The sequence below is a fragment of the Liolophura sinensis genome, chromosome 7, assembly GCF_032854445.1.
Source record: "Liolophura sinensis isolate JHLJ2023 chromosome 7, CUHK_Ljap_v2, whole genome shotgun sequence".
Lineage (NCBI taxonomy): Eukaryota > Metazoa > Mollusca > Polyplacophora > Chitonida > Chitonidae > Liolophura > Liolophura sinensis.
In genome coordinates, this window is record NC_088301.1 from 35,720,734 (window position 1) to 35,732,160 (window position 11,427).

The 11,427-nt window shown below is 38.0% G+C and overlaps 1 long non-coding RNA gene across 2 annotated transcripts; it reads right to left on the reverse strand.

Moving 5' to 3' along the window:
• Nucleotides 1-4,244: 4,244 nt before the first annotated feature.
• LOC135471664 (uncharacterized) lies at nucleotides 4,245-10,657 on the reverse strand. 2 transcript variants are annotated; one of them, XR_010444457.1, is made up of 5 exons: nucleotides 10,630-10,657; nucleotides 10,390-10,460; nucleotides 7,882-7,948; nucleotides 5,725-5,828; nucleotides 4,245-5,521 (listed from the first exon to the last, which is right to left on the reverse strand). It is a non-coding gene; the product is annotated as an uncharacterized LOC135471664 (long non-coding RNA). The 2 variants fall into 2 exon arrangements; XR_010444458.1 differs by having other exon boundaries at nucleotides 10,590-10,653.
• Nucleotides 10,658-11,427: the final 770 nt, after the last annotated feature.

The following is an 11,427-nucleotide window of genomic DNA, read 5'->3' on the forward strand; positions in this document are numbered from 1 at the left end:
AGAGGCGCCCTAGTGTACCGCATTCACGTCGGCGCACTTTGTTGATTTTGGTTGTAAAAGATGGATATCCACATACATGTACATGCTATGCTCTATATACAGCGAATTAAATATGTGTTCGAAATCACGTGAATGTGGATAAGTACTTACTGGATGTTCTTCACCGATCTGCTGCTCATTAATTGCCATATTGTACAGTTGGATGTATGGTGTATGGTGAAGAGGTCTATATCAGTCAGCATTTTCGACGAGGTAAACCAGCTGCCTGTAGACGAAAGGCGAGAAACCATATCTATAGCTGGCTCAGGCAGCTGTTAAAAGTTTAACCTATATTGTTATGCTCTAAGAACTATCCTACAAAGGACGACACCGTGCCGCAGCGGGATCGGTGTACTCAACCGGATTTGGAAGAGTTGAATGGACTTCATTTGTAGTACTCCCTGTATGTTCCTCCAACATATTAAAGTATAGTAGGCGTATGTGTTGATATACATTCATTTTATGACAGTATACATAAACACGTACACATATATTATTGAAATACGCTCATAGTTGCTTGAGGTAATATAATTTTTTTCCTGCATACCAAAAAACAGTGACTATTTTCTGTGTTATGGTGTAATGTTTCGTACTACAGGGTGTTTTGCTTTGTTTAGCGTTAAGTACGTTAATGCTTCCAGATATACAATGGTATCCGTATATTTTCATTCGGTAAAAATAGGTCACACGCACCGTTAGCCTCTGATCCACATACCTCATTTTCAGGGTGCCAGCTGAATATTAACAAGTCTGAAAAGGTTTTTCAGAAAGTATCAATGTGGCTAAGTACACGACAATATGCATTAAGATACAAATTTATACATGCTGCTTTTTACAGTGACAACAGAACAAAAATGACACCGGACTGACAGGCAAATTCGCATTTCCTAACCACCGTATACTGGTACAGCTAAAGGACTCTCAGTGCCTACATTCATGTATCCTCTAAAAACGCAGTATGGCCTATATGTCCTCTTTCTCTGTGTGATATATTACACTCGTTAAAGATTCGTAAACATATATTAGTAGTGATTGAACTTCTGCTCGTTGTAGCGACGCCAATAGCTGTTTATACAGCTTTGGCTCTCAAATATTTACCTACCACTGTCTGGTAATGTTGATGGACTAATTTGTTAGCACTATTACAGGAAATGTCAACACAATTTCGCTTGGCTGTTAATTCCTCAAAATGAATGAATCCGTTGATCCGTTGTGGAGATCACCGTATATTCATGTAACGTTCGTACACTTTCACAAGAATTGCACAAGGCAATGGACACCACTTGTGGTCAAAACACGTGGTTCTGAATAACTTCTTTCCTGCAAGTCAGATATGTATAGCTTGGCATATTGTAGACATTGCCATAAAAGATTTACCCTTCATTGTTTTCAATCTGAGATTAATGTTTTTATCGTGTTCAGATATTGTTCACTTCTGTGTGACATCGCTGAATTTGTGGGCTTAGTTTGGGCAAAGACCCTTGGAAAGTATCTTAGTTGTCTGATGCTTGGAAAACCTCCACCTGTAAAGTGATAGCCAATCCATTCGAAAATGCAAACCTCAACGATAGGAATTTATGCCCACTGGTAACGGACAAATGAAGGTATCAGCCCCGTGGTTTGTATATGTCAGCTACAAGAACAACGTGGATGTCAGTCCTTTCGTATACATTTTCTGTTAATGTCTGAGCACTAAAACAGGGGACACGCCATGCGATTTTAGACGCCCGTCGGCGCGACTGCTTGTCACCGGCCAGTAGATTGACCCGATAATATCTGTGGACACACTAAGCGATTTCCTAACCGCCAACAACTAAACGTCTTGTGACGACAGAAAGAAATTTTGTTATCAAAAGTTGGCACACATGAACTTTTTTGATAATTAAGTTCGACAGTGGTGTCAAATACATGATAATGACCGTATCAGAAATTTCCAGACTGGCAACTTCTCTCACAACCTAGTTTAAATATTATGGGCATGTAATATCGAACCAACACTACAAGCCTACTGCTTTTCAGTCCAGAACATCCTTGATTTCATCGATCCACACTTCAGTGATGTAGGCAACCATGTTGGTAAACACATGACAGACCGGACACTCGACGAGACATGAATCACGAAATTCCGAAATCAAACATTTTTATGAGTCTGTGTTTATCAACATTGCGGCCAATTGACTCGGCCATTCTTCTGCCTGCAAAGGTCATATGATCTCAAGGCCGTCTTGTTAAAGCAGCATTCTGGAGGCGGGTTCACTAACCGGTACAGACCACACAGCTGACGTCGATTTATGCTAAGGAAGTTTTAATGTGCGTGTCAAAATCGATAAATGTTCCTTATGGTAAATCATCTTCTAGTTAAGTATTATGAGCAAAAAATGTGTCAATCAGTCGCTAATTCACAATATGACATAAAAAAGGCTAAACTTAGTGAAAGAGGATGTACATTATCAGGTTTTCTGACAATTCGATTGGTGTGTGTTGTTGACTTTACTTATGTGGTCGTGTATTCAGCATGGCGACCACCTCAACGTCCTACAAACTGAACTATCTTTTGTGCTGAACCTAATATTCAGTGACATACTCCTTACAGTGAATGGGTCTCTCTCTAACAATCACTTTACAGCGCACGTTGAGAGCGGCAGATGCACTAATTCATATGTGTGTTCTGTATTTCAACATTTTCTACCACTTTTTGAAGAAAAAATATTGAATGTATATTTATTTCTATACTGAAACAAAACAAAAATATCCGATAATTTAAGATCAAATGGTACTCATATAAAACTGTTATATTTCTGAATATATACATAAACACATATTTTGTTTTAGAATTTTAAAGATGAAGAAAATATTATGGATATAGATCCCTTTCCAACACGTAATGGAAAAAAATCAATAATGCGAAACTTTTATTCAATAAACATGTTTGTCTGTCAGTCAGGCACCAGCCAATAGAAACCATTGTTACTAGGCAGCTTGAAATTTCTGATCTTTTTTACTTTTAAGTGATAGGCCATCTCCTTCTATCAGGCACGAGCAGGATACATATATCTATACCATTTTTAAAGTCCTTGGTACATGACCCGACTCTGGTTTGTTCTCGGGTTTCCAAAGGTCATATAGTGTGCCATACGCACGAGGCATGTACAGGAACTCTTGTATTTTCAAAACTCCACAACGGTCATCCTTGATAAGATCGAGGGAAAGAGGCAAAGAACGTATTTGAGATTACGTTTATTTGTTTATTTGACTGGTATTTTACGCCGTAGGCTTACTCAAGAATATGCCTATCTCACTTTTACGACGGCGGCAGCATTATGGCGGGAGAAAACCAGGCAGAGCCCGGGGAAACGCACGGTTGCTGCAAAGACCTTCCAACGTACAGTTCAAGTCCAGCATGAGCTGGACTTGAACTCATAGAGACCCGCATTGGTACAGGCTTCTGGTTAATGCTCCGCGCTGGCAGACTAAACACCTCGGCCATGGAGGATCCGTTTCCAGCTTCGTTACATTATGGGCACCTTAATACAGTGCCTACAGACACTATAGTGTAGGCTACAACACATATTACAAAACACGCAGAATGCACTTTGTGACCAAATGTAATAATTATTACACTATGATGACAAGTACTACACATAGTGTAATGTGTTGAGAAACACCTATGACACGTAGGAGAACTCCATGCAAGGACATTGAATGATCTGTTTGGATTTAATGGTGCGAACAGTAATGGACACTATTTCTCACCTAAACCTGTTCCACTCTGTGTATCAAAAAACAAACCACTTCCCCCGCAGTGTTGCACCTCTTTGCGTTATGGGCACTACTAAACCTGAAGAATTACAGAAAGGAACAGGGGAACACCGCTTGAATCAGCTTTAAGTCCCGTGTGTTCTCTACTAATCAAACTCATAACTAAATGAGTTTCATTCGATAAAATTAACGCACCTAAACCTGACATCCAAGTTATTTGTAGCCTCAACTGCGCAAGTGTAAGCTGAATTTGAACCCCCCAAGCTACATTACTGAAAAAAGCCTTGCTGCATAGACAACGCAACCTGATTTGTGAATATTAAGTGAACGAACCATTCGACTGGTGTGTGGTTGGTGGGGGTAAACTTTATGTTCCATATCAGTGGAAGAAGCTATAGCTAGACCTGCTCACTTTTTAGCCAGGTCGAGTATAGAAATATTAAATTAACTGATAAACTAAGATAAATCAATTAAACTCTTTTTACTAAAGTGAAATGAGCTGTTACTTAGTTTATGTTTTATTAAGTAGGGGGGAAAATGATACAGAACAAAAAGCTTTGATAGTTAAGTTGCATGAACAGTTACACTGCACAATTTTACTTCGCAATAAATTTATGAAAGAAACAGTTTGCAAAAATGACAAATGCAAATGCATATATGTTGCATGACATACAGCATGCAGTCCTACTATGTTGTATGTAAATAACTTAAAGAGTATATAACATGGAGCCATTATAAACACATGCTGATACGATATGTTTTCACCAAAGTATTGAAAAAAATAATATAACAGCACGTATATAGAAACAGCTGGTTTGGTAACAAATAAATAAAGATGAATTTTACATAACTTAATTCGTGTAACGATATTAAACGTTTGTCTGATGATGGATTCGACACTTACCCACTTTTTGGTATACTCTCAGGAAAATTTTAGTATGAGAACCGCACTAACATAGAACATCTTGAAAATTTACTGGACACAAAAAAGTGTGAAAAAAAGCTACTCCAGCAGCATAGGCTCAGTCCGCTGCACTATCAGCAAATGACAGGGCAAAGGTTTCGTTTTGGTGACAATGTATTACCGTATGTCCCAGTTTTTCAAAAAGCTGTAAACTACATATAATGCCGCTTTAAGACATACTTTTGTATTTAAGAAATAATGCAATCTTTACACTCACTGTCGTCTGCCAAAGTCTGTAATTGTCAGTGACGGGTTTTCCTCTCGTTTATTATAACATTAACCTGTCACCCTGCAGCGGTAATCCTAAAATGACATGTTTGTTGATGGATAAATCTGTCTTAATACACTTTTAAACAACTGGGATGACAAGATTGAGGGGCTGTTTAGATTGACGTCACATTCATGACAACAATTCCATTTTCTGTTGTTGCTTGCGTTTGTGGTTTAACGTAGTGGTTTTCGCGCAAAGGTTCCAGTTCGTAATGGTTCGGAGTTTTTCCCTCAGTGGCTGTCAGCAGTCCCAACATTGGTTTACGCCCAACTCTTGCTACCCCGTTGGACTGGGTGCCAGAAGAATTAGGCATCAGCTGTATTTTGCCCAGCCATATACGAAGTAACCCAAACCCAGTCCCAAAAGAATGGACAAAAACAGCCAGACATTCATCGTCATGGCAACAAGCATTAGAATGTAGCCGCCCAGGAGTTGGAGAAGATGTAGGATGGTTTGTAGGAAATGACCCCCAGGAAAACGGCGAGGTTCTGAAAAAAAAACATCCTAGAATTATTGATTCAATACAGCTGATTTCTGTATCTAATTATCTCACGTGTCGTTGAACACATTTATTAAGTTTCATACCAGAGGTGTATCTAAATTTATGCATTCGTCGATTAAATATAGATATTTCTCAACATGCATATTATGGGTACAGTACAATGTAACATTAAACTGCACTGGTACGAACCTTATCTTTGCATTGGGATCATCGATTAAGGGTATTTCTGAAGAACTTTACACCCTCATACAGAAGTGCCCATATTGCTATCAATATACACGTTGCAGCAACACCTGTTTATAAAAACAAATACATCGGTGACCAAAACAATTTTCATAGTGACTGACTGACTTCCTTTGTTTAAGGGTGAGAGGTATCAAGTGTGGTGCCTACAGAGTTGGTAGAAGTAAATGTTTGATGCGACGTTTTGCGTTTGCATCATGCCTAAAAATTATGTGTGTGCATGGATGTAAAATTACACGAGTTGAAGAAAGCATTGAAAATATAAAATGCTTGGTTAGTCAGATTTCATTTAAGTGTAAGTTGTCATGTTTATCTTCCACCGGTCGTCTTTTAGAGTTCATGGCAAGGTAATTAGTAATGTAAGTGCCCCGAATGACCACATTTGTACATCACTTCAAGTTCATGTATTGCTGTTAAAGATAACAACACTGATTTCAGTGACATCATACTTCCTGACTTGCTTCGGTGGGGGTAATTCCCAGATTGTTCGTACGTGTCATCAATAGAATGATTGCTTAGAGTTATCCCCCTTAGATTTGACAACACGACCACTCTGTCGTCGTTGTTAACATTAAAATACAATTATGATCTTATATCCCCATGAACTGCGGGCATCATACAAGCTTTATTTTGGGAAAGTGAATCTGACCAGCGCGAACAAATTAGGACGTTCTCCAAACCAAATGATCCAAATTATGGGAAGGAAAATTCTGTGAAATTTATTCCTAAACATCAATATTTAAGCTACTGACGCACCATGTGTGTCAGTTAATTAGTAGTTGCTCACCTTACTCACTGAGTAACTAGTAATCATGTAAAACCTGTCAATTTAAACTGTGAGAAAACGACAGATTGCGATCAATGGCTTTAGACAGGGATAACAGTATGTATGTTGAATTTGTGACAAGAAAAATACAGTTCATATGATCTACAGGTGTCTCTGATTTTCACCTTATATTCTGATGGCAGTTTGGCCTTGTTTGATAATATACATACAATGTTTACATCATAACTGTTGGTTGTAGTGGCTTCTATATATAGGGTAAGCGGAAAGTAAGCTTTTGATAGTTCCGTATTTTTTATTTCCGTTTTTTTTTTTTTTTGTATATATGGGTATACTAGTATATTGGGGCCGGGGGATATCGTGGTAAGAGGCGCTCCCTTTTTAATTTTCTAGGACACACGAGTTGAGAATTCAAACATGTTCTTGGACACGGAATTTTTAGCCTCCTCCCTCTCTCACTGCTTGCGGGGCTTTGTTGACAAGCGTTGGAGTGTGGCAGTTTGCTTAGCCTAACATTCGTCGAAGACCACTTTCCATCAATATTGTTGAAAATCTGTAGAAAATGCTCGTCTGTGACTTACGAAAGGTATGTGATTCAATACGATACATTCTCTAGACGTGTATGAATTTAATCAGTATCAAAATAATCATACTAAGGATATCCAATCTGGCAATTTTAATCAATACAACGTATACTCAACCTATAACTCCATGCTAAGCCATAATCAGACAAAATTACTAAACAAAGCGCCAGAGATTCTGCATGGTCATTCCATATGTATTCTCCAGAGAATTATACTCGTTGTAAACTTTAAGAAACGGAGTAAAGGCGTTTGATGGAAAACCCGTACACACCAGTTTTTGCAGTGAAGTCTTTCTTTGCATAGAACCTACGCATGGAAACATAGAGCATTGGTTCCAAGTTTTATAAACCAGCCTAACACCAATGAAATATGGAAAAATATGATAATGTTGATAAAAACTATCAACATTGAATTTTTATATGGTAGTTAATACAAAATAATATTGGAGTCGTGTCTGTTCGATTTCCGACTTAATTCTCTATGTACTGTTGAAGGCTATAAGTGGAACAGCTAAAAGATGTTCTTTCTGAAGTCAGTATAGACAATAATAGCTAATCCCATTTAATCTGTTTTCTTTGGCCCATATTTATTGTTTCAGTGTGAGATTGTTGTTACGATTGAAGGCTGATTGATGATCCATTTAACTAATACACTCATTCCTACTGACAATGGTATATTATTTTGAATGACATGCATGGGTTTTTGCATTAGTGTAAAACTTGAGTTGTGACTTACTTCCAGTTGTTTCGAGTTTCCATTGGCGAAACAGCACTATGGGATTCGGATCTGTATTAAAAACAAGCTGCAAAACACAAGAAGTGAATTGATGAAAGTGATATATTGCATAGAGAAGGTGACTTTATAATCTTGAACGCAAAGAGCGTTTTGTTGAGTAATAGGAGCTACACGTATCATCAAATTGGGACAAACTGATCGCAAGCCAATTGAATACACTTATTATGCTTGTGACATTGCAGCATTTCATTATTATAATTAATCATATAACGTATCGTGCAAAGCAACACTGGTAGCCAAGCGGACGGGAATGACCTGGGCTTGCACAAAACAATCGTAGGCTAAGTTTATTGTAACTACCAAAACAACACTAACCATCATATAACCAAGAAAGGTTCACGCAAAGAGAAGCGGTCAACAGTTTCCAGTAACAATGGGGAAAAGCATGGAATGCTATACGCATATGAATTAAATTAGTATACGATCTGTATGCCACTGTTTTGAAAATTGTCGTTAATTCAAATATACATCTCAGCTTACTTTGATTGCCGCTGTTCATATATCCAGCGTGGTGATTATATTCAACACGACGAATATATGATAACCGACGAAAACTGCACAAGATGTTAGGGACGATGTTGAGTGGCGTGCTATAGAATTTTTTTTCATTTGCAGGATGGCGATCACGTTTCTAAGCGGATGCATTTTATCTAAATTCGGATTCCAAATTCATTTCCCAACTTGTAGAATCTTTAAAGCGTATGCTGACTTCAATTTTTAATGTCTGTATGCTCATAATGGATCTTTAAATCAACTAGGCTATATATGTATGTATATGATTCCATAGGTAATTTTGGACTGCCTTACACAGATTTTGGAGATGCTTTCTGAAGATTTGTTCAATGCGCTTTTGAAATCATGAATTCAACACAAAGCCCTATGCATTGTTGGCCACACGCCCTTCCGCCTCTACCCACCTTTACACACATGAAATCGTCTAAATTAACTGTGTATAGCCACAACACTTGATAAACACTGAGAGCCAGGTTATGTTTCTTTAGAAAAATTCTTTTCGAGTACTATTAGCATAACGTAAGGGATGTGTACATGGGGTGGTAGAGGCCTAACTCAAAATTCTCGAAAGCTTTTTTGTGTCACTTGGCAGCAGCCATTGGAGATATCCTATAGGATGACAAGGCTAAGCGGCATATCTCGCCTCCTCTATCCAAACATCTTTATTCGGAGGTTTGTTTGAGAATGCCGTCCTTGTGAAAGGCTGACAGGGATTGAGGGATAATGATGTTTCTGTTTCTTACATGAGAGAACATTACAAGCTGCCGAACATGTCTGGGGACATAGGAAAAAAATCTGCAGACGCGTTGAACAAATATCAGTGTCTTACACAGATACTTTTACCGTTGTCTGTCTGTAAGACCGCAAAGGGTATGTTTGGAATTAATATATATATATATATATAAAGTATTGCTCTTATTAAGCAAATACCAGTTTAATTTTTTTTCCTTCAGAATAAGTTGAGCAGTTCATATCTGTATAGATCATCATATCATTTAACACTGTTCACAGAGGCTGGGTTTTTAACATTGGCTATAGAGTCATAGCATTTCAGTGTGATTTTAATTCTCCTGCAGTTCTTTTGAGGATACAGAAGTACAGACATATATTTCAAACTTTTCGCAGCAGTCATGACGTCACTGTACTGCGGGTGTCCGTAATATCGCGTGACTTAGCCGTGGCGATGTGTTATTGAGTAACAGCAGTGGTTCAAGTAGAGAAGATATATTTACACATCTAAGAGGTTCATACACGTCATTTAATTAATATGGTTGTGAAGCTTTTGATCAGCGGACGGTGTCAGCATTGTTGTTACAAAGACACCAAACGTATTCTAAAGATGTCAAACGTGTAAAGTAAACACATCTTTATTTATAAGTAGCAATAACAGTAGTAAGGGACGGTATTAAAGGAGATTATATTAATTATAGGAGATTTATTAAAGTTTCTAGGGTGTGACCACACAGAATGACTAACAGATCACCGATTCATCGTGTGGCTGGCAGTGTGACTATAGATGTTAGCTAATGTGATTAAATAATACGTTATCAAACAAGTAAAATGACTGCTATCGCATTTTGCCCATGACTTACAATGAATTACAATGTGAACTTTCGCGAAGTTATCACTTTTCCTGACTATTCAACTGACCTGTTAGTTACATAGATGTATTTAAAATAAATATAGGATAAATATACACTTATAAGTAGTACGTCAATGATGGAGTCTGACAATCAGATTCAGTACAATTGGATGATATGATAAACGAAAGCTGACTGAAAAGATAACAAGGGTATTCTTTGGACGGCAAGTTGATGAAAGTGTGGTCAGACAGTCAAATAATGTTACATACACATGAGAGCCACGTGAACAACAACGCCATTGACTAACATAATCATAATTCGTGAAATTCTTGGTTAAACAGGAAAAACTTACCTTATGACCTCCTGTGGAAGCCATCATAAAATCTGAGAGCAAGAAATGGCTGTGAATACGTTCATTCGATTCTGAAATATTTAGAAAAAAATCAGTGAGATCCTATAGCTCTAGCATATTCATTGTAAAAGTTTGTTTAAAGGTAAATCGTTAGAACAGACTGTACAAAGTTCTCTATAGCTCCCTTTCAAGGCACGTACAGGTGGTAGACATTAATTGACTAAGGTGTGTCAGAGGTACCATATAATAAATGGTGTTTATCTTCCGTTCACGTTAGTTATAAATGGTTACACACTGAAAGGAGGACCAAGAAAGCTAGACAGACAAATACACTGGCTCACCTGTCTAGGGTTAACATGGGTTGTTAGCCTGGTGGAGTTCACAGCGGTCCACGTCAGTACATTACACTCTTTCTTTGATAAACCTGGTGTTTTTGTCCGCTAACCTGGGTATATAGTAAACGATCCTGGTACGTCTTCGTATGTGTGTTGCTTCAGGTTACTTATCTTGACAGGTCTACCGTACTTCCTACCCCCAATAGCACTGGTTCCCTCTACCGCTCTCCCTGCCCAAATCACAACGTGATCTTCACTGGGTTGATCTCAGAAACAAACAAAACCCGGTGCAAACGTGAAGTCGAGCTTCCAACTCGATCCCTGGCCACTGAGCAAACACACGTCTCCCCTCCAGTAAGCCACTGAGTCACCCTGAGTTTAGCGGAGACGTTACATGCCAGCTATAGGCGAAACGACGTGGGGTTGAAGAATAAACAGTTATCACATAGATGTATGTATTATATATGTACAGTGCATTTTACATGGTGAAAATAACAGACATTTTATATTTGAGTAAATACATCCTCAATTATATAAATGTATAAATATCATTATAACTATTGGCAGAAGTCGCAGAATCATTGGCTATTCCCTCAGTTTTCGCAATAAATGTAGAGATACCGAATATATTATATGTTGAATATACCAAGTTTTAATGGTGTTATATTTTACCTGTGTTTAAAGATATGTTCAGCAACACTCA